This window comes from Geotrypetes seraphini, chromosome 5 (genome assembly GCF_902459505.1).
Source record: "Geotrypetes seraphini chromosome 5, aGeoSer1.1, whole genome shotgun sequence".
Lineage (NCBI taxonomy): Eukaryota > Metazoa > Chordata > Amphibia > Gymnophiona > Dermophiidae > Geotrypetes > Geotrypetes seraphini.
Genome location: NC_047088.1, coordinates 196,433,154 through 196,458,260, shown reverse-complemented (window position 1 = coordinate 196,458,260; position 25,107 = coordinate 196,433,154).

The following is a 25,107-nucleotide window of genomic DNA, read 5'->3' as shown; positions in this document are numbered from 1 at the left end:
CAGCCAATCAGAGTCATACATTTTTTTCATTCCATTTCTGCACAGCTGCATACATACTATTAATGCAGGCACTCATACATTGTACAATGCATAAATTTTCTAATTAAAACTATTTTTATCTTCTACTATCTACTGTTACTATTATTAATGCATTCTTTCATTTGAGCCCCAGTCAATGTAAAAATAAATATTTTAACTATAGGTTACATTAAGGATGACATTTCTAGTCACCTCCACTTTCAAATGCTCACCTTATTCACATAATCAAAACATAACTGTTGCATCTTATCCATATTGTGATTTCTAAATAGAGTCTTCAGTAAGTTTCTCCCCACAGCAAACTGACAAGTCCACTTTGAAAACCCCCTACCCTGTTTTTGCAGCCTTTCCAGTTCAGCTGTTGTAGTAAGCTGCTTAGTAGATTCATATCCTCTTTCGTTTTTCTTTCTTATGGCCAGAGCTATGCATTTTCCGCTAATAACAGTTTTCAGCCATTCCATACTGTTTGGTGTGTGTTTCCTCTCTATTCAACACTGTAAATGCTCTCATACATCTTCAGTTTGAGAAACCACCATCCCATTTTCCAACTTTTAATGGTCTTATAGAGAAATGGGCTAACCCTCAGTTTTGCAAATTTGTAGTTTTTTGGGTCTAGTGCATCAAAATATCAATATTTACCTATTTATCTAAGCTAAAAGCCAGTGAATTTCACAGATTTTTGCACATGACTAAACAGACTATCCCTATTGGCCACATGGACAACTGGGGCCAAGTATCTCAAGTGTGAAAAATGGGTTAGCCCACTTGTCTGTAATACCATCCATTTATCCTCCAGAGCTGATTTCTCAATCCCAGGGTTAGAGCTGGTAGATCTGCCTATACGTATGGTTAGACCGAGTAATACTGTATTGTCACTCATTATTTTGACAACCTCCTGCACTAAATATTTATCTAAGAATAGCACACCTATCCTAGAATAAGTGCCATATACCTTGTATTGTAGTAGTTAAACTTTGTAATTCATTGCTGGAAGATAGGATGAAAATACTTTCCCCCTCTTCTACAAAGTCACGCTAGCGGATGCTGCGCGGTAACGGCCCCGAAGCCCATAAAGATTTAAAGGACTTCGGGGCTGTTGCCACGCAGCTTTGTAGAAGAAGGGGCTAGTATAGCTGAGTTTTATAAGTTTGAACAAGTTCCTGGAGAAAAAAGTCAATAGACTGCTAATATGGTAGACCTTGGGAAGACTACTGCTTATCGCTGGGGGTAGGTAGCATGGAATCTAGTTGCTTTTTGGGATTCTGTCAGATATTTTGACCTGTATTGACCACTGTTAGATATAAGATGCTAGGCTTGATGGTCCTTTGATTTGACCCAATTCTGTCTCACTGTAATGCATGTTTGAATTGTATTTATTCTTTATTATTATAACTATAAAGCAGGGGTGTCCAATCTCGGCCCTCTCCAGGTTGAGTTTTTGGGATTTCCTAAATGAATAAGTATGAGATCAATTTTCATACAATGGAAGCAGTGCACACAAATAGATCTCATGAAAACCCAACTAGATTGCGGCCCTTGAGGACCGACATTGGACCAACCCTGCTCTAAAGTGTGTTTTAATGCTGCTCTCTCTCCTTAAGATCTTTTTGTGCCACTTTGCTTCTCACAAAGTGGTGAGAGTGGTTGATGCCTCTGTTACCTCCAGATTCTATACACTTGCACACCCATAATTATGCCTAGCATGCAAATTAGCCCATGCAAGTTGTAGAATATGGGCAGTTGTGCATGCAACTTGATGTAATAATTGATTGTTAATTTGTTAACAGTCAATTATTGGCTTTAACTGATGATAATTGATATTAATTAGCATTTGCATGCACAACTACCCTCAGTCACTATTCTAGAAGTTGTGTATGATGATTCCATTGCATGTAACACTAAACCGCGAGGGAAAAAAAGGAGGAGGATTAGCAATTCTTCTCAAAGAAGGATTTGAGTTCGAACTTATGGACTCCAAAACATCCAACCAACTAGAAATCCTAGCCTGTAAAATCAATAACATCCACTTAGAAGATTCCCTCTCATGCATACTATTCTACGTCCCACCGAAAAGTTGGTCAAAAGCCAAAGAGGACTTTTGTGAATTCGTCCTACACAACTGTCTTAGTTCCTCCTACAATATTATCGCAGGAGACATAAACATACATCTCGATGAAGAGGACAACACAGACACAAAAGAATTCAAAAACTTCCTATCCCTACTTAACTACGACCTCCCTCCCTCCGCACAAACTTATGAAAAAGACCACCATCTAGACGTAGTAGCCATGTCCACAAAGGAACTCCCAGACCCCACCATCTCATTACCAGGAGGCACCTGGTGCCACGACATCTGGTCTGATCACTTCACTTTCTACTTCAAGCTAATCTGGTTCCAACGAAAACAAATTACCCAAACAAAAATAAAAAAAGAACATCTCACGAGAGGCCACATCAACCCAGATAACTACTGGGCGCAATATAAACTACAAGCAGAGATAAAGGAAGTAGCTGATTTTTGGGATCACTGGACCACTACCAGCACCTGCATTTTAGACAACATTGCACCTAAACATACCAGTAAAAGTAATGCAAATAAATATAACAAATGGTTCGACATCGATCTCCTAAAAATGAAACAGTTAGCCAGACGTCTAGAAAGAAAATGGAAAAAAACAGGAGAATTATCAGACCGTAACAATTGGAGAGCCAATATAAAAATCTACAAACAACTAATAAAAGATAAACGCAAAGCATTTTACTCAAACAAAATCAATTCATCCTGCAACAGCTCACGAGGAGTTAATACAAAAGAGCTGTTCAATCTGGTTACTAACCTATTTGACACCACCCGCTACACTCTACCCACACACAACTTTAAATTACCCTCGGCGAATGACCTAGCCCTGCACTTTGACTCAAAAATTAAAAAACTAAGAAACAATTGCCCAACAGAAGAACCTAATGAACACCATATAGCTAACACACAAGGAAATGAAACCCCTGCAGACATGTTCTGGGATTCATTTCAAGACATAGATTGGAATAACTATACCAAATTATACAACAAATACTCCAAATCATACTGCTTCCTGGACTCATGTCCCCCGGAAATCATGAAAGCGGCACCACTTGAATTTAAACTATCTCTACTGAACTACTTAGCTCATAACCTGAAAAACTGAAAATTCCTCACCAACAAAGGCCACATAATAATAACCCCTATCCTAAAAAATAGCAAAGAATCGTCAGCCCTAGTTTCCAACTACAGACCAATTGCTTCCATACCACTCTTTGTAAAGATCATGGAGGGGCTGGTACACTCCCAATTAATGGAATATCTAGACCAGTTCTCACTCCTTCATGAGACTCAATCCGGCTTTAGACCGCTTTTCAGCACAGAAACGGTAATTGCGGCCATCTTAGATTACTTGCACCTATTTTTAAGCAAAGGCCTCAGTGCCCTGATCATGCAATTCGACATGAGCTCTGCCTTTGACCTTGTAGACAATGCAAATTTGCTACAGTGTCTAGACGCTATTGGCATCAGAGGCGAAGTGCTAAACTGGTTTCATGGTTTCCTTTCGTCCCAAAACCTATCAGGTTCGCTTCAATACCTGGAGCAACCCATCCGGCGTTCCGCAAGGGTCCCCACTATCCCCTCTGCTTTTCAATATCTACATGACCTCACTGAGCGTTCAATTAACCCAGCTGGGGATAAAATTATTCAGTTACGCTGATGACTTCACAATTATTATCCCATTTGCCAACTCCATCTCGGAAACAATTCCAAAAGCATCAGAAGCCATAAACTTGATGGAACATTGGATGACAGACTTCAAACTCAAGCTCAATACTGAGAAGACAAAATTATTTGTCGCTTCACCGCACCCTCTTGACACCAAAACCCCACTAGACATCAACAAACATAACTACCCCATACAGCCCACCATTAAAATACTGGGTGTAACTCTGGACCAATGCCTCACCATGAAAGATCAGGTGGACTCCCTAATCAAAAAGAGTTTTTTCACCCTCTGGAAACTTAAATCCATTAAAGCATACTTTGATAACTCTGCCTTCAGAATCTTGGTACAATCCCTCGTATTAAGTCAACTCGACTACTGTAACATCGCCTACTTAGCAATCCCCCAAAAGAATATGTGACGATTACAACTAATGTAAAACACTGCGGTCAGACTAATCTTCGGTCTAAGGAAGTTCGATCACGTGACGCCATACTTCAAACAGCTACACTGGCTGCCGATGGAAGCTCGTGTAAAGTTTAAGTTCGCATGCCTCTGTTTTAAAGTTTTCTACGGTCTAACCCCTAAATACATCACTGACCTATTCTCCTTCTCAGCCAACAAACACAAGAGAAGCTCCCACTCGCACTTCGTTTCTCCCCCGGTTAGAGGATGCAAACTAAAAAAACACCATGAGCATCTTCTCTCACATCAGGCTGCTCTTTGGGGTAAAGACCTAGAACAACTCCTATTGCCCACCACTTATGAGGTATTCAGGAAACGCCTCAAAACTCACCTATTCCTGAAATACCTAGACAGTTGACCCACTTCCCTCCTTCCCCTCTCTTGCCCTTTCTCCCCATTGTTCCCACATCCCTTAAGTTAACTCAACTTGTACGTCAACTCAACTTGTACTCCACTAATCTTCTGTAAACCGCATAGAACTTAACGGTATTGCGGTATATAAACTGTTATTATTATTATTATTATGTAACTTCTAGAGGGCATGAATGTGGGAGTGGCATGAGGAGGTCAAGGACAACATGAAGAGGTGATGATCTACAAATATTCTCACGAGCAGAAACAGAGCAGACCAATGATATTAAGGAAATTGCAAGATCACAATTGGCTTGTTGATGTAACACTATTAAGGCATATATAGACAGATTTTGTCACAAGTACACTGGAAAAACACACTTTTATTTTCTATTTGCACATGTTCCTTCATTTCATTTTAAAAGATATAACTTTTAATTGTTTGTTATAGAATTTTATGAATTGCCCATTTTGTACGTTTATATATTTTGGTTTTAATTGAATTTTGGTAATTTTCCCCTGACGCAGCCTGAGGGCGAAACGTGGCCATGCCGGGTGTGACTAATCTAATAAATTGCAGTTTCCTTGATACCATTGGTCTGTCAAGGGCATGCCTAGGAGTTAGGTGCACAGGTTATAGAATATAAAGAGTTATGCACCTAACTACCAAGAGTAAGGCGCAAGCACTTTCATCAGCCTTTGATATGGTGTAAATGTTCATGCCTAAAATTAGGCAGGAAACTGTGGACTTATGCTAGTATTCTTATAACAGCAATTCTGCATGGAACTGCTGTTATGAAATTCATGCTTAGGGCTCCTTTTATGAAGGTGCGCTAGCATTTTTAGCAAGTGAGTAGCACGCACTAGCCGAGAAACTACCGCCTGCTCAAGAAGAGGCAGTAGCGGCGAGTGCGCGTGGCATTTTAGCGTATGCTATTCCATGCATTAAGGCCCTAACGCGCCTTCGTAAAAGGAGCCCTTAGTGCATCTCATCCCGGCACTTAAATTTTGATGAATTTTTAAAATCTACCTCTTAGTTTCTTTTGTCCTGTCCTTTTGATGCTATGAGGTGTTCATGCCTCTTTTGGTGTCTTATAATGCTGTTGATGCCTGCCAACAAGGTTCATGGAAGTTTCCTAAAAACTGATGGAAAGCCCATCCTTAGAGCCCAACCTTGATTCCTGCATGGACTTTAATGGAACAAATAATTTATAGAGTCTAAACATAAATGAACCCAATGATATTAAAAATATTCTGAAAACAACCAGAAACTGATTTTTTTTTTCTTTGTGCATCCCTAATCTACAGATTTGAACCTGGATCTAAGAGAGCTCCTATCCTATAACAAGGACCCAGAAGAGGAGCTACACTCTGAAGTGAGGTAAATTTAAATCCTAAGCATAACAGTTAATATTTATTTAAGTCCCCTGTTACAAAGCTGCACAACCGAGTGCTGCATGGCAAATGCTCCAACGCCCATTCAATTTCTATAGGCTTCAGAGCATTTTACCGCGCCGACTCATGCTGCTGGCTTTTGTAAAAGAGGGGGTTAATTATTTATCATTTTTAACAAATGAACATTAAATTCAGTTAAGCAAAAACAAGTCCACATCATGGGAGAAAGAGAAACAATAAACATTTCTTTCAACAAGAACAATAAAAAATTTGTACCTGTGTCATATTGGGTGAGTTATTCCAGCCATATCATTCCGCCTACTTTTCATCACTACCAACTATTAATTTAGCTTCCCTATCCAACAGGAATCTTTCTTGCTGATCGGGTTAAAAAAACAACAACCCACTTTTATCAAGCTGCAGATCAGAGCTGCGCATGCTAAATGCTGAGCTGCCAATAGGAATAGAATAGGCGACTTGGCATTTAGCTCGCACTGCTTGGCAGCGCAGCTTGATTAAAAAAAGGGGGTTAAATAGCTAATCTTATATTTAACATGAAATTTTTTTTAAAAACCTCTAGATTTAAACTGAAGAAATATTTGCAATTTTCCACCACAAAACAAGAAATTAATTCTTCTAAAATAATTTTTCAAAATGTTAATGGTTAATTATTTTAACCGAGAACTTCATGAATATATAATCTAATATATTAGGATACGATGTACTTATTTATTTATTTAAAAAATTAATATACTGTATACAACTATGCGGTTTCCATACCACATACATAAAATCTTGTTTCCCCTCCAATTATCACATATAACATAGACATGTCTAAACAACATCGTTAATTGTCCCTGTTATAATAGGGATAGAGCACAAATTCAATCAATTCAGAAATACAAGCAAGCTTTAAATCATACATTGATGTCAGAAAAATTCTAAAAGGCGATTATCAACTGAAATATACCTTAGCAAAGTTTATTGCAATTCTTCACTAATATTCCAAATGGTGAAGGCAATATCAATCCATATAGCACACATCAATGGGTTGTAGTGTGGACCCAATACAGTCCGTGTTTTGGCTATGGATGCCTTCTTCAAGGGTCCATATGCCAAATACCACGAAACGTAGGGCTCCTTTTACTAAGGTACGCTAGCGTTTTGAGCGCAAACAGGAAATTACCGTGCGCTACACCATTTGCTATGCTTCTAGAACTAACGCCAGCTCAATGCTGGCGTTAAGGTCTAGCGTGCACGGCAATTCAGCGCGCACTATTCCGCACATTAAAGCTCTAACGCGGCTTAGTAAAAGGAGCCCTTAATTATGCTATAAAGCATACAACGGTGTGTGAATAAGAAGAATGCTAAAGTTGAAGCTTTAAAGCGAAAGCTCGTCAAGCCAGTGGTAACTCTAGATGCAAACCAGCCTTTGCTTCCGTTACATTTTTGCTCCATATATATATATCACAATGTATAGAGCCAATCCTCCTAATTAGGAAGATGTATTTTATATAAAGTATACACACAGAGGACTAAATTCATTTCATTGGCTTCTCTGTTAAGAGAGGGCACATGACCTCTGAACATAGTAACATAGTAGATGACGGCAGATAAAGACCCGAATGATCCATCCAGTCTGCCCAACCTGATTCAATTTAAATTTTTTACATTTTTTCTTCTTAGCTATTTCTGGGCAAGAATCCAAAGCTCTACCCGATACTGTGCTTGGATTCCAACTGCCGAAACCTCCATTAAAACCTGCTCCATCCCATCTAAACCCTCCCAGCCATTGAAGCCCTCCCCAGCCCATCCTCCCCCAAACGACCATATACAGACACAGACCGTGCAAGTCTGCCCAGTACTGGCCTTAGTTCAATATTTAATATTATTTTCTGATTCTAGTCCTCTGTGTTCATCCCACGCTTCTATGAACTCAGTCACCGTTTTCCTCTCCACCACCTCTCTCAGGAGCGCATTACAGGCATCCACCACCCTCTCTGTAAAGTAGAATTTCCTAACATTGCTCTTGAATCTACCACCTCTCAACCTCAAATTATGTCCTCTGGTTTTACCATTTTCCTTTCTCTGGAAAAGATTTTGTTCTACGTTAATATCCTTTAAATATTTGAACGTCTGAATCATATCTCCCCTGTCTCTCCTTTCCTCTAGGGTATACATATTCAGGGCTTCCAGACTCTCCTCATACGTCTTCTGGTGCAAGCCTCCTATCATTTTCGTCGCCCTCCTCTGGACCGCTTCAAGTCTTCTTACGTCCTTCGCCAGATACGGTCTCCAAAACTGAACACAATACTCCAAGTGGGGCTTTACCAATGACCTGTACAGGGGTATCAACACCTTCTTCCTTCTACTGACTACGCCTCTCTTTATACAGCCCAGCATCCTTCTGGCAGTAGCCACTGCCTTGTCACACTGTTTTTTCGCCTTTAGATCTTCGGACACTATCACCCCAAGGTCCCTCTCCCCGTCCGTGCATATCAGCTTCTCACCTCCCAGCATATACAGTTCCTTCCGATTATTAATCCCCAAATGCATTACTCTGCATTTCTTTGCATTGAATTTTAGTTGCCAGGCATTAGACCATTCCTCTAACTTTTGCAGATCCTTTTTCATATTTTCCACTGCCTCTTCGGTGTCTACTCTGTTACAAATCTTGGTATCATCTGCAAAAAGGCACAATTTTCCTTCTAACCCTTCAGCAATGTCACTCACAAACATATTGAACAGGATTGGCCCCAGCACCGAACCCTGAGGGACTCCACTACTCACCATTCCTTCCTCCGAGCGACTTCCATTAACTACCACCCTCTGGCGTCTGTCCGACAGCCAGTTTCTAACCCAGTTCACCACTTTGGGTCCTAACTTCAGCCCTTCAAGTTTGTTCAACAGCCTCCTATGAGGAACCGTATCAAAGGCTTTGCTGAAATCTAAGTACATTACATCTAGCATATGTCCTCGATCCAGCTCTCTGGTCACCCATTCAAAAAATTCAATCAGGTTCGTTTGGCACGATTTACCTTTTGTAAAGCCATGTTGCCTCGGATCCTATTAGATTCAAGGAAGTACACTATCCTTTCTTTCAGCAACACTTCCATTATTTTTTCAACAACCGAAGTGATGCTTACCGGCCTGTAGTTTCCTACTTCATCCCTGTGATAATTTTTGTGAATATGGACCACATCCGCTCTCCTCCAATCCCCAGGAACCACTCCTGTCTCCAGAGATTTGTTGAACAAGTCTTTAATAGGATTTGCCAGAACCTCACTGAGCTCCCTTAGTTCCTGGGATGGATCCCATCTGATCCCATCGCTTTGTCCACCTTCAGTTTTTCAAATTGTTCTTAAACACTCTCCTCCATGAACGGCGCAGAATCTACTCCATTTTCTCCTGTAACTGTGCCAGAAAATCTCGGTCCTTCTCAGGATTTTCTTCTGTGAACACAGAACAGAAGTATTTGTTTAGCACATCTTAAGTTTTGAGATTTCTTAATGTGCTTAAAATATAAAATAATTAGCACACTATCAAATAGCACAATTGTGCTTGGTAAACAGTGTAAGGGTAGCTAATTGTACAAAAATTCTCAAACAATATGTATGCATGTTCATTCATAGCTCCAGGCGGAATCAGCAGGCCACAGTTTCAGTGACCTTGAATCTAAAGAATGTAGGAAAGAGAGAAATGTGGATGTTGTCTACAGTAAGGGAATGAGGTGCATCGATTGCTCGTGATTATTAGCTAGTGTGAGATAAGCCCTCTCCTTATTATGCAGATTAGTGAAGCTCTCCATTCTAACATATTGTACAGATGCTGGAGAGCAGCTGCTCTTACAGATGGTAAGTACACAGCTCTATTAGTATGTATCTATTGTCTGCTCTTGACTTGTTTAGAGGATGGAGGAACTGTGAAGAGGAATTGTTATGCAGTTAAATATAAAAAAGCACATGCACTCTTAAAAATCTGTACTCAAGAGGCTATTTACACAGCAGGGCAGACAGCAATCAAATTAAAAATGTACCCCCTACAAGAACTTTTGTAAGTCACAATTAAGCCTGTATATTTTTTAAACAGGCTAACCATTAAAATCAAGTGGCATAAATCACATTCAGCAGAGAAGTGCTATTAAATTTCTGCTTTAAAAGAAATCTTTGGAGGTTAACTCAGAATTTCATAGTGTGTTCAGCTCTTTTGGGATCATCAGCAAAAATAAAACACAGCATCAAGGCAGAATGAATGTCTAAACAGAGGGCTAGATTTTCTAATACCGCAAGTAAAATCCAATGGGTCGCTGTAGCGACCATAAATCTAACGATTCAAAAAAGGCAAGCCATTCCCAAAGAACCATGGATGTAAATGAGGTTTGCAGTGGGTCACCAAATTTACATGAAATCAGTCATTTGTGATAGTGATTGGCACATGCGCAGAATAGTCCAGAGAAAGAGGCATGGGTGGGTAGGAGGGGCAGAAAACTACCAGCAAATGCTACATCATTATGTCAATCACAGGTGTGCCAGCACTATTGGATGGAGGGGAAGGAAGGGGAGGTGCAATCATCAGCTTTCAACAAGCACATATAAGACATGCCTTTAATATACGCCTTTAATACACACGCTTGTGATACATGCTTTTGAGATGTTTTCCCATCATTATATTACTACAATTTAAGTGAAGGATGTGTTTTCAAAAAATTTTTAGCATGAGACACGCTTTCACAGTACCGGCATACCTGGAGCAGCTGGTAATTTTTGGTTGATAAAAGCCGGTGGGGTGGCCTAATGGATCTGGCCAATCAGAATCTTAGACCACTCCCAGTGCATCTCAGAATGCACTGTGAATTGGGCCTAAGTTTCTGGTTGGCCCAAGTGCCTAAGGCCCCTCCTGTCAGCAATGTTCAGTACAGGTGGGAGGGGTTCTGGCAGGATGGACTTGGCATCTCTCCTGCTGGCAATGTATTGGGGGGGGGGGGACAGGCGTCCACTAAACTTATCACGACAGGGAGATCCCTTGCCGCGATAATCTCAGCAGCCAGGTCTGCTTACAATGTAGGCCAGAAGTTTGCTGGCCTACATTGTACGCATCTACTGCGGGCCTAGGGAGATGCATATGACTGCCTAGGTCCGGCTAAGGCTACTTCTGAAGCAACGGACAAACTAACGGTCCGCAAAACGCTGGCCGCGTCGGCTCCGGTCCTGGTTCCGGTAGTTTGGATGGCTCCAGCCCTGGTTCCGACAGTTTGATACGGCACAGATAGAAAATAAGAGTGAAAACAAAATACAAGAGAGAAAACTGAATATAAAAGTACTAAAGATAAGTAATTTTCTTTTGGGTTTTTTCAAACCCTTGGGGTGGTTTATATTTAAGCATTTGTTGCAGAAGATACTAATAATTTTATTAAATATAAGTTATAAGTCACAAGTTATAAATCACAAAAAGATTAAAAAAGATATTAAAAAAGATTAAAAATACATTAAGCAGGTTTTTGGCCAGTGATTGAATTATGGAGTATCCATGTGGACTTTAACTACGCTGACAGTGTGAGTCGATGATACGACATAGCATAGTACTCCTATACTCTGAGGCCTTTTCCTATATTAAGAATATGACTTATAATAACAGTTAGAAGAGAACTAATTATAGACCCCTCCATTTGAGTGGATTATATCATATCGAGGTTATATTGGTTATTCACACCACTCAGATAGATATATCTTAAGATCTTACTTCTGTATCAAGCCACACCCACGCCTAGCCTTAGGCGGGCTTGTGCACCTCCCTAGGCTCCCGGAGGCGCCTCCAATGTAGGCAGCTTACCTCGGGAGGTTTCTTTTAGAAAACATGCACTCTGATTGGCTGGTTAGGCAGCAGTTGGCCATCTACAATCGGGATGCCATTTATAGAATTTGGCCCTTAGTGTGGGCAATTTGGACTAGGTGCCTACTTTTTATAGAATCAAGTTTATCGAGTTAGGTGCTTAACTTTCAATTAAAGCCAATTGTGAGGTGTTGAGTGCCATTATCAGCACCGATTAAGCCTGCTCATTGATTAAGTTAGGCGTTGATGTTGGCACCTAGCTTTAGATGGACTTTATGTTTTATTTATTTTTGTCTACTGCACAAAGAATTAAAGTGCATTGCTAATGTTAAGGTTGATTTATCATCTGTTATAACATATCCTATTTCAAGCAAGTAGACCTTTCTTTGAAAGACATGTCCCAGACTTAGAAGCATCCACATATCCGTGGTCCTTTGGAGCCAAAAATATGGAAACTGATACAATAATCCATTGTACTAGTGGCATAGAAAATCTAGTTCAGATATTATGTATAAGATAGTCACCTTCCTCAGCAGCAGAAAATGGTCAATAGGACCCAGTTCAGAATGTATGGACTGCATACTAGAAGTGGACGGGCAAGGGTAAGCTCACTCAGTACTAGGTTTCATGCCAACTGTTTGGGCCCTTGAAGCCATAGTGATGGTGGATGCTTGCAGATCAGCAACTCATCAGTTGGCCATCTTGGGCAGATACCTTTTAAGGTTGCATTCTCCAAGGTTAAAATGACACTGCTCAAGGCAGCCTTCAAAATAGCCTGTTTTGTGGCCTTTTGAGTAGGTTAATGGTTGCTAATTCAAACCGAACCTCAAAACATTTGGACTTGATGCTTGCTTCTATCAGTCTGTAGACGGCTATCTTATACTACCAGTACATTACTCAGAGATGGGCCAGGTCAGTAGAGATGAGCAATTCATTTTCCTAGCAGTACAGACCATCCCAACCTGCCCAGTTCAAAATGTAAGTACCTATAAGACCCTAAGATTGTAGCATGATATGATTAATTTTGCTGGTTAAATTATTTAATTTTCTGGAGTTATGGATTTATTTCTAACTTGGTTTCTGAAAGACTTGAGCCAGCACTGCCATCTGCCAGAAGTGTTAGGTGCCTCTGTTCAGGAAAGACAAAAGAGCCAGGCTGGATACCAGTGTTAAACAGAACTTTACTGCGCTATAATAGAAGATGTATTGGTGGAAAATGAAAGGATAACAGGGTGTATATATATATAATATTATAGAGCTAAGTTTTAACAGGCAGGGCTTTCCCCAAATTAATATATCTGTATAAAATATATTCCTCTCTTTGAGGGCGATATATTTTATTGGTTGAAATTTATCCTAATAATAAATCCTTTAATAAGATCACTCAAAGGCTCACATTATTTGATATACTGCAATGATACCCCTTCAAGCGGGTACCAGTTTGCAGCAGTTATCAGGTAACTGCTTAAGCTTGCAGGATTTCAATGTGACCATTACAGCATCTATTCTTTTGGAACAGGGACTATAGCTGTAGGAGACAATTATACCCTGCAATTATAGAAGGAAGAAAATCCATTTATTCTTCAAAAATAAGCTAAGTACCTATCTGTAATCTAGGAAGCCTGTCCCATCATTCTCCTTAACCCCTTCAGGATCCCCAATTTTGCAGAGAAACAACAATAGGGGGGGGGGGGGGTTCTCATTTTTTGACAAATTAGCCAGAATAGACTTAGGGCTCAAGCAGTGGTAGAGCTATTTACAATGGGCCAACAAGGTAAATGCTCCAACACTCACAGGAATTGAATGAACATCGGAGCATTTACCTCACTGGCCTGTGGTAAAAAGCTCAACCGCTGCTTAATAAAAGGAATCCTTAATTCCTTCTGTCATTGCAGGGCAGAAATCTATAACTGGGCATCTCATTTTAGGTGCCCCAATGCTGCAGTGGTGAGAGCCTATTCTATAACGGCATCTGGACACCCAGATTCCATTATAGAATACTAGCGTAATCCCGTATCAGTTGCCTTACATTAACATGCCTGCAGTTACATAAATCACAGACCCGGTGTAGCAGCAGTAGCCAGTAGAAAGGAACCTGTGAAAATCAGGGGTTTGTTGTTATCAAGGCCTTGTGGTTCAAGATGAATCTTGAGATGATGCATAATCTTGAGGTGGAGCCTCGTGGATAAAGGCAGGTTTGGACAGCAGCACTGTGCGTCAGGCTGAAGGAAGGTCACCAGTGAATCCGTTCTTGTCAGTGTGCTTAATAAGCAGCTTTACTGCTTTCTACCAAGACTTCTTCCCCAAGTCGCACAGGGAGAGGTGGGTATAGCCAAGGAAGTGGATCTTAAGTGCCTAGGATTGCTTTCCTTTGTAAGTCAATGAATAAAGCTACAGCCTTGTGATTCAAGTAGAAATGCAGGTTTGGTTTATTCACTGTATGAGGCATGGAAAGGGAGGAATATGATGTTAGGATTCACTTCATAGCTATAATTTTGCAAAATTAAAATAAAAAAGCCAACTATACCTCACTGAGTAGTATTTATTGTTGTTTTGTTTTCATTTTGAAAAATTGCAGGATTTCACATGCTATTGTTTCCCTGGCTCATTTGCATGAGTAAAAAAATAAAGCATTAAATTTCTTAATAATGTGTTCAAAATAATTCAGTGTAGTAAATGATCTTTAATATCTGTAATGCATACAAGGAGAAACCATACCACAAATTCAATTTAAATGCATGTCTAATTTGCCCTAATTGGCTTCACTTTTCTTCAAAAAGACTATCAAATACATCTGATAAATACTATTTACAAAACCTTCTATTCTGGGATTGTTACAGCATTGTAATTGAAAATCAATGCATCTGTCATTTGAAGTAAAGCAAGCTTAAACATAGCCACTATTTAGACTTCTTTTTGTCTAAAATACTGATGAAAACAGTATGCTTTTTAGGACATAATTTAAAAAACTAAGACATCCAAGAAACCTCTTAAGTCAGCACTCGGATGTCCTAATTGCCGATAATTGAAATCATTTTCCTGGACATCTAGCGAGATGTTCTGCCTGCTGTCCATCCAGAGTTCAAGGGGGCATTCTGAGAGGCATGTTATGGGCGTGTTTAAATTTGGATGATAATCAAACCTTTCACAACTTAGATGACTGGAGCCAGACCTGTTTTAGAAGTGTCTAAGTACCACAAAGGTACCCAAAATGACCAGATGACCCCTCCCACACTCCCCCAGAGGTCACTCACCCCTTCCTAATCCCCAAAGTTCTGAATAAAACAGTACATAACTGTCTTTAGAATAACAGCATCTGGTATAGGGAAGTCTAGTAGAGCAGCAAGCAGGTGTGTGAAGTTACTTGGTAGGTGGTGTAGAGAGGAGGAGCCATGCCTATATCCCACTCTATCCAGCACATAATGTATATTTCAAGACGCTTACCAAAATACAAGATAAGATCCTTTCCCCAATTACTTCTAACGATTAATGAGAACCGCTTTTAAGAAGCAACTTCCCTTCCCTACGTATTCTTCCCCTTCCCTTCTTTACCTCCCTTTAATTTTTCTTTTAACTTCGATTTATCAATTTTGTCTATGTTCCTGTCTATGTCTTGTCTACATATTGCCCCATTTTACTTTTATTTTAGCATTGTAAACTGACTAGATACTTGCCGATGGTCGGTATATCAAATTGTGAATAAACTTGGAATCTTGAGCCCACCAAAATCCACCAGAACCCCACTATAGTATCATATAAATGCCATCTGGAGGAATAAGAGCTATTGGGGTGAAAGAGAGGTGGGTATAGTGGGTTATGTTGAGGTTTTGGAGGGCATACCATACACCAGAAGGGGATTATGGTAAGATGAACATTTGACACTCTTAATGTGAAGTTCACAGCATTGTCCTCATAGGTGCCCTATTGCTCTGTTGGAATGTCTGTGTGGCTAGTCCATTACAATGCTTGCCCTTCCCACATCTAAATGGCTTGAGTTTGGACATTTTGAAGTTGAACATTTTGAAGTTTCTCTGGTCAAAAATGCCTTTAAAAGTTAAACATCGTGGAGTAGTTGCCCCACAAAGACGTTTAACTTGGAGATTATCATGTTTCTATTGTTTAACTGAACGTGTATCTGCTTGCATTACCTTTCAAATATGAAAATGTCTCAAGTCCAGGTCATTGAAATGACATGAATGGATAAAAATGGATATAGAGATGCTTCTCCCTGTCAAGAATTTTAAAACTCCAAGTTTTTATTAATAATAGTAATTTTTATTTTACTCTTTTCATTGTCAAGTATATAATAATAATAATAATGCTTCCACATTTGGGGGAAATATAAATTAATATGGACATGCTAGAATACTTGTTAACAAAAGAGTAATATAAGAATAGGCATAGAAAAAAATGGTTTCTTAAAGCAACATAGGTCTGCCCAATCAACACAACATGTTTTAAGTGTCTGACCTATTCAAAGAAGAATTTTCTTTCTGAACCTTAGTTTATTTTTCATAGGCTGGCACTATTCAGTGAGCATTTTCTCAAGTGTCAGTAATTACTTGATATTCAACACATTCCATTCCAAGAGGTACCAAATAGCCTTTATTATTTCTGGGAGGATTGGGACACACATGTTTTCAAAAAACAACATTCATTCCTACCAGAACACCTGGCCTTGGTCATACATGTAGAACACAGATAACCCATATGCAAATACAGGACCACAAACTAAAAGTATTAATATATACAAACAAAACCCTAAGATGCAAGACTCTGCATGCCGTACAACCCTCAGAGAAATAGAAACAAATACATTTCTTCCTAAACCGTGCAAAATATAGACAGCAAATGTAATTTCTCAAAACTGACACAATTCAATCACTAAATTGAAAATAAAATAATTTCCCCTACCTTTGTTGCCTGGTGATTTTGGTTTTCCAAACCATCTTTCCCAGTCTCTGGCTGCACGTCCTTCTATCTGTGCTCTTAACTGTGTATCCAGGGCCACCTTATCCATTTGATGTTTTTCTCTCCTTCACTTTCTGCCACTGGGATTTGATCTCACAGCAGCTCTACCAGTGAACCACACCTTTCACCACTGGTTGTCTCTCATAATTTTATATACATTTACCCTGGACATCTTTGTTGGATGCCATCAAGAATGACAAGGAATGAACATGAAGCAATTGAAAGAAGCCATGGAAACAGGGAAGCACGGCAAGGACTGACCTACAGGGTATCTAAGGGTCGGACATGACTAAATAGATATTAGTAGTAGTATACCCTGGACAAGTTTATAAAGCCTATAGGGATGTGCATTTGTTAGCCTGTATTCGGTTTATTAGCGAAACTTTTCAACTTTACAGCTGGGTCTCCTGAAGCAGATAACAAAACGGGGCCGCATTGGGACCCTACAGGACTTTTTCCTCATAAGATAAGTGAGATTGTAACAATGCTCCAGTGACACATGTTTCAAACAAAGGCGCAAAACAAGAAGAGAAACGTTTTTTGAACTTAAAATTTTGAAAAATAGATATAAACCTGAAAAATAGATATAAAGCAGCGTTTACCATTTCTCAGAGAGTGATTTATCAAATATGCAATGACTGGATGGTAAACTCTTGTCCCAAGAGGGGGTTGTCTCTCTCTTCAGAGTTTCACTTCTCTGAGCGTACTTCAAAGTAATTTCACTCTCTTGGAATTGGTGTTCATTATAGTCAGTTTGTTTCTATCAAAGATAGATGTATGGCAGAATGTCTTGTGAAACTTATGGGATGTCTAACTTAGACATTATAAGGATGGTATAATCAATATCCTTGGGTGTCCAGGAGAATGTGTTTTGTAAAGCAATTTAAACGTTTACCTATTTCTTTTTCAAAATGTCCTGTGTTCCTGGACATCTTCAATTATGGCCTGATATTTTGGAAGTCCAACTCTGGGCATTTTGAATCAGGCTTAGAAGTCCTATCGAAAATTCCCTTCCACATGTAATAAATATTTGCATATGTTCAGCACCCCATCAAAATGCACAGTAAACAAGGCATTTGCATTTCTGGCAATAAACTAGCTGATACAAGCAAAACACATTTTACAATTAAAATGGTATTACCTCTTAGCTCTTCTGTACTAAATCTTCAATGCAGTTGGTTGTGTAAAAAAAAAAAGCACAACAAAAACAACCACACATTGTAGACCATGATACAAACTTGCCTACCTTGAGTAATAAAAATGCAGATAATTTTTGCCTTTTTTATAACACGAACTTATACATTTACCTACTTTCATAAACCACTGGAAAGTAGGCATTCATATTTACACCAGCTCTCAGACTTGCACAAATGGCTTTATTTATTTTTAACATACCGTTGTATATTTTATAACATAAAAGCATAAATCCTATCTATGCCCTTAATTCAAGTTTGGGAATGCCTAAACATATACTAAATAAAAATATGTATAGGAAGGGGAATTATATACCACCTTTTTGTGGCTTTATGGCATTTCAAAGCGGTGGGTACTAGAGGATTAAGTGACTTGCTTAGGGTCACAAGGAGCAGCACTGGGATTTGATTTCACAATCTCTGTGTGCAGAGGCAGCAGCTCTACCAGTGAACCACACCTTTCACCACTGGTTGTCTGTTATAATTTTATGAACATTTACCCTGGACATCTTTGTTGGATACCATCAAGAATGACAAGGAATGAACATGAAGTATTTGAAAGAAGCCGTGGAAACAGGGAAGCATGGCAAGGACTGACCTACAAAGTATCTAAGGGTCGGACATGACTAAATAGATATTAGTAGTAGTATACCCTGGACAAATTTATAAATGCCTATAGGGATGTACATTTGTTAGCATGTATTTGCTTTATTAGAGTACTTCAAAAATTTTAGTGCATGCAACATATGGAGGGGCATTTTTGATAGGACGTACAAGTCTACAATTGAAATTGAGGTTGGATGTTTTGGGCAGGACGTCCACAAACCCAGGAGAAAAAATGTCCAAGCTGCCAGATGTCTATCTTTTATTTTTGAAAATGACCTAGGTATAAGTTTTGGTCCCTAAGATGTCTACCCTTTTTGGCCATTTTCAAAAATAAAAATGTCCACGTGAAAAGCACACAAAAACACACAAAAGCAAGTTTTACAGACATACCCAACTACCTTGTCTGATCAAGGCACTGAAATCCCCATCAGCTGGAGCCCTACACCCCCCCCCCAACACTCCCCAACATCATCCCCACATTCCCTAACTTTCCTGCCTCCCCATTACCGGACACTCCTGACATCAGGCAGCACCCACCCCCACATCACCCAATTCCTCCGACTTCAGGCAACACCCGCAACATCACCGGGCACCCCAGACTTCAGGCCACCCACACACACACACACACATCAGCAGACACCACCCGACTTCAGGCAACAGCCCCCCCCCCCACATCACTCGACACCCCCGTACCTTGTGCTGCAAAATCAACAGGAGGGAAGCCCACACTCTCCTGCCTCAATCAGGGCCTTAGGCCCCTCCCACTGTATCCCAAGATGCATTGGGAGTGGGAAGGCCTGTCATTCACAGCACATGGCCCTGTAGGCGGGGGGAGGGGGGTGTTGCCTGATTTCGGGTGGTGTCTGTTGATGTGGGGGAGGCGTTGCCTGAAGTAAGGTGGTGTCTGGTGATGGGGGACAGGAATGTGGGGGTGATGTTGGAGAGGTTGGAGGAGGGGTGGAGGGCACCAATTGATCCTGGCAACTCCTTCAGCTGAGCCAGCAGGAATCCCTGAAACCGGCTCAGCATATGGGGATTTCTCTGCCATGATCAGCTGATGGCAAGCTCTCAATGTTCTTTTTCCCCCCATCTCTGGGTGGTGAGAGGGGGGTCACTACGACTGGGGGAGTAAGGGGGTTCATGCCTTAAACCCTCCAGTGATCATCTTGTCAGTTTGTTCAGCTTTGGGGCACTTAGACCTGTTTTACTTTGGTCCCGGCGTGTAAGTTCTGTCTAGAATGTCCTGGAAAAGCTTTGATTATTATTTCAGGATGTCAAGGTGGAAGCCTGCACGAATCCCGCCCAACACGCCCCTTCGAGCTCTAGACGCACAGAAGCTTAGAAGTGCTACTGCATGTCCAGAAAGTTGGTTTTGATTATTGGCATTTGGACGTCCCTGCTATTAGGACGTCCAAGTGCCGACTTATTCAAAACTTTAAAATGTCCAAAAACCTGCCTAAGCCCCCCATAACCTGTGAATAAACACACATAGAATCCATTTATGTTTTTACAAAGTTATAACATACATTTTAAAAACCTTTCATAAAACAGAAAACCATAACAAATTTAGGGCTCCTTTTACTAAACAGTGCTAGAGGTTTTTAGCGTAGGCTGGTGAGGTAAATGCTCTGATGTTCATTGCATTCCTATGAAATGTCCACGTGAAAAGCACACAAAAACACACAAAAGCAAGTTTTACAGACATACCCAACTACCTTGTCTGATCAAGGCACTGAAATCCCCATCAGCTGGAGCCCTACACCCCCCCCCAACATCACCCCCACATTCCCTAACTTTCCTGCCTCCCCATTACCGGACACTCCTGACATCAGGCAGCACCCACCCCCACATCACCCAATTCCTCCGACTTCAGGCAACACCCGCAACATCACCGGGCACCCCAGACTTCAGGCCACACACACACACACACACATCAGCAGACACCACCCGACTTCAGGCAACAGCCCCCCCCCCACATCACTCGACACCCCCGTACCTTGTGCTGCAAAATCAACAGGAGGGAAGCCCACACTCTCCTGCCTCAATCAGGGCCTTAGGCCCCTCCCACTGTATCCCAAGATGCATTGGGAGTGGGAAGGCCTGTCATTCACAGCACATGGCCCTGTAGGCGGGGGGGGGGGGGTGTTGCCTGATTTCGGGTAGTGTCTGTTGAAGTGGGGGAGGCGTTGCCTGAAGTAAGGTGGTGTCTGGTGATGGGGGACAGGAATGTGGGGGTGATGTTGGAGAGGTTGGAGGAGGGGTGGAGGGCACCAATTGATCCTGGCAACTCCTTCAGCTGAGCCAGCAGGAATCCCTGAAACCGGCTCAGCATATGGGGATTTCTCTGCCATGATCAGCTGATGGCAAGCTCTCAATGTTCTTTTTCCCCCCATCTCTGGGTGGTGAGAGGGGGGTCACTACGACTGGGGGAGTAAAGGGGTTCATGCCTTAAACCCTCCAGTGATCATCTTGTCAGTTTGTTCAGCTTTGGGGCACTTAGACCTGTTTTACTTTGGTCCCGGCGTGTAAGTTCTGTCTAGAATGTCCTGGAAAAGCTTTGATTATTATTTCAGGATGTCAAGGTGGAAGCCTGCACGAATCCCGCCCAACACGCCCCTTCGAGCTCTAGACACACAGAAGCTTAGAAGTGCTACTGCATGTCCAGAAAGTTGGTTTTGATTATTGGCATTTGGACGTCCCTGCTATTAGGACGTCCAAGTGCCGACTTACTCAAAACTTTAAAATGTCCAAAAACCTGCCTAAGCCCCCCATAACCTGTGAATAAACACACATAGAATCCATTTATGTTTTTACAAAGTTATAACATACATTTTAAAAACCTTTCATAAAACAGAAAACCATAACAAATTTAGGGCTCCTTTTACTAAACAGTGCTAGAGGTTTTTAGCGTAGGCTGGCGAGGTAAATGCTCTGATGTTCATAGCATTCCTATGAGTGTCGGAGCATTTACCTCACCAGCCTGTGCTAAAAACCTCTAAAATCATTTAGTAAAACCCAGAGTTAGATGTTAGTATTTATCCCATTTATCAGTTTCAATCAATTGAGATACAAGAATTTTCATAGTGATTTGGATCCCCTGACTTCCTGATGCAGGACTTGAAACATGATTATGTCAAAGAAGGGGAATTTTTAATGTTTTTAAGGGGAATGTTTAATAATTTGATATAAATATTGAAACATTAATTGTAGAAGTATTATAAAATGGAAGAAAACAATTTTGTGCACCAAATTATTGTTTAGCTAATGATGATTTTGTGCATTGTGGCTAAGTGGAAGTCATGAGCAGTATACGTAATGCTTGCACATTGAAGCTCATTTATATTTATATTTATATACATAATACGACTACAAATATCCCCAGGCCTTGCCCTCCAGCGCCAAACAGCCCGAAAAACATCCTACTCCCATTTCTTAACAAACCTTTGAAATAATCTATCTCCTCACATCAGATCCCTTCAGGGCCTTCTAAACTTCAGGAAAGCTATAAAAACCTGCCTCTTTGCCTAACCTCACTTACGCTTACTCAAACTACCTTTTCCTTCTCCCTCCACAACTGCCCTGAAGAATCCTCTATAAACTACTGCCAATCCAATGCATACTTTTGTTATAGGCCATCTTTGTATAAACAATGTCCGTGGGTGGGACTCCATGGTAGCTAAATTATATGGCACATCTGTCATGTTTATACTAATCTAGCTAAATTCCTAAGGAACAAATTTGTCATGTCTATGCTAAGTCAGTTCAACTCCTATGAAACATATGTGTTTGATTATATTATCAGATAGACTCCGCACACTGCACACCCTGATTGCAATGTCACCACACACTGCTGAAAGGTAACCCTATGTCATGTAATTTGTACCACTGTGAATGTTAATTTGTAATGTAATTTGTCATTTGTAGCATCATTTGTATTTGAGCTTTCTGGGGAGGACAGGATATAAAATCAAATATATATGTGTATACATATATATATATATCAACCAATGTCAAATAGGCTATAATTTGATTACCCTTTTACTATAAAGATATTTAGCATAAAAATGGTGTAATCTTTTGTTTTTTATTACCTTGTTAGTTGAGTCTTCAGATGTGCTTTTCCAATTGATGATCTCTTTTTTGCCATTGGGAAAATATGCACTTCATATGTAACTATTTAACGATTTTATTCATTACTTTTCACTCCTCATTGACCAGCTGTTTCACTAATTGTTTCTTTTTTTGTATCAATACATTAAGTAATTTTCAATAAACTTTCAATTATTTTTTCTTGTTTTATAACAATGTTTAAACCAAGCACTTATCTGTGTGCTGTTTCTTCTATGTCAGCTGGGGACTCTTCTCACCCGACTTGTGGCTATCTCGAGGATGTCTCCTACAAAGTGTGAATCTTGTTGTTAATGTTATAGTTACTCTGTAAGTGCATATTATCTACAACAGTTATTTTACAATGTTTAGATTTTCTTTTAGGTTTTTTAATTTGCTTAGCGATTTGCAGTTAAGTCCAAATCTTCCAGCACTTCCTTCATTTCAAAATGTCTGCGGCGTTTTTTTGAATGAGTGTCACAGCTGGTCAATGAGGAGTGCAAAGTAACGACTAAAATCTTTTAAATTGTTACAAATGCAGTGCATATTTTCCAAATGGCATAAAAGAGATCATCAATTGGAAAAGCACATCTGAAGACTCAGCTAATAGGGTTATAAAGAACTAAAGATATATATATATATATATAGTTCTTTATATATATAACTGTATATACAATCAAACCTCAGTTTGCGAGCAATGTGGTTTGCGAGTAATGTGGTTTGTGAGTTTTTTGCAAGATGAGCAAAACACTCGAGCAAACTTTAACTTGCAAAACAAGTGTTGACTCGATAAGTGAGCACGGCCCACCCCCAAACCCTTACCTCCAGCGGGCATCACCAACCCACACCGGCACCACTCCTTGCCAATGCAGCATCCAGCTCCACCAAAAATAGGAAGTGCAATCAAAAGGGGGTAGAGCTTGGACAACGGCATGGATGCAATGGCGGACTGGGATGCAGAGAGCGACGAGGAGGCTGGATGCTGGGGGTCCTCCGTGGGAGATAGACCTTTGTTGTCCACCTGGAGAGGCAGCAAACAGCGGCAGAGTCCTCCCCGAGAGAACTGGAGGAGCTGCACGGATAGGTCCATGGCTGAGGCAGCAGTGGAGGCATCACTAATGGTAATTAATCTATTAAAGTTTTTGGGTTGCGGAATGAATCATCCAAGTTTCCAATACTTGCTATGGGGAAAGTTGCTTTGATATACGAGCACTTTGGATTACAAGCATGCTTCTGGAATGAATTATATTCAAAAACCAAGGTACCACTGTATATATATAACAATTGCCTTAAATTTTTTATTCGCTCTTATATAAAAAATTTGCCCTTTTTATTTGCCCTTATAAAAAAATTAAAGGCAATTGTTAAATTGCATGTTAACTGGAATAGAGCTAGTAAAATGCAATTTATGTACTCGTACATTGCCTGTTGGATAGTTTGTCCAAACAGAGCAGTGCTCGGCCTATATTCATGTGGCAGCCACAAGGTCAGAAATATGGATGCTCCTTTGCAAAATTGCACCATCGAAGAACAAACATGCAGTAGTGCGCTATCTTTGGGCAGAGGGAGTGAAGCCTGTAGAAATTCACCATCGGATATTGACTCAGTATGGGCATAACACCATGAATCAACAAAAGGTTTATGAGTGGGTAAAAAGATTTAAAGCAGGGATGTCCAACCTTTTGGCTTCCCTGGGCCGCATTGGCCCAAAAAAATGTTTCTGGGGCTGCACAAACAAGCAAACGCTGCAGCAAGACAGAGGAGGGAGCCGGCAAGACGGTAAACACCTGGGGGCAGCAGAGGAAAACACTGCATCGCCCTCGACTGGGGCCGCACAAATGGGCCGCAGGTTGGACACCCCTGGTTTAAAGCATGAAGAAAAGGTGTAACTGACAAAGGTTGTTCTGGTCACCCATCAACATTGCGCACACAATAGTATATTGACAAGATGAATGCCTTGATTAGAGTAGACCAACAGATAACAGTGTCTCAATTGGCTGCAAATTAGGATATCAGCTATGGATCTACTGTATTTTTCACTCCATAAGACACACTTTTCCCCACCCAAAAGTGGGTGGAAATCTCCGTGTGTCTTATGAAGCGAAGGTAAAAAAAATTGAAATCCCCCACATAGCTGCAATACCCCAAACCAACGCGCAGCAGCTGCACTGCCCTGTTAAACACTACCTGCTGGCCCCCCATATAATTAAAAAACACACCCCACACCGCTTTTCATCACCACTCACCACCGCCCCCCCCCTACAATTAGAAAACACCCCCTGCGCCGCAGCCACATTACTTTTCTGCACCGCTCACGCCCCCCCTCCCCCCGGCCCAGCACTGCTCACCGCCATTGCCCCCCCCCCTCCACCGTGGAATTACAAAACAAACCCGCCACTGCAATA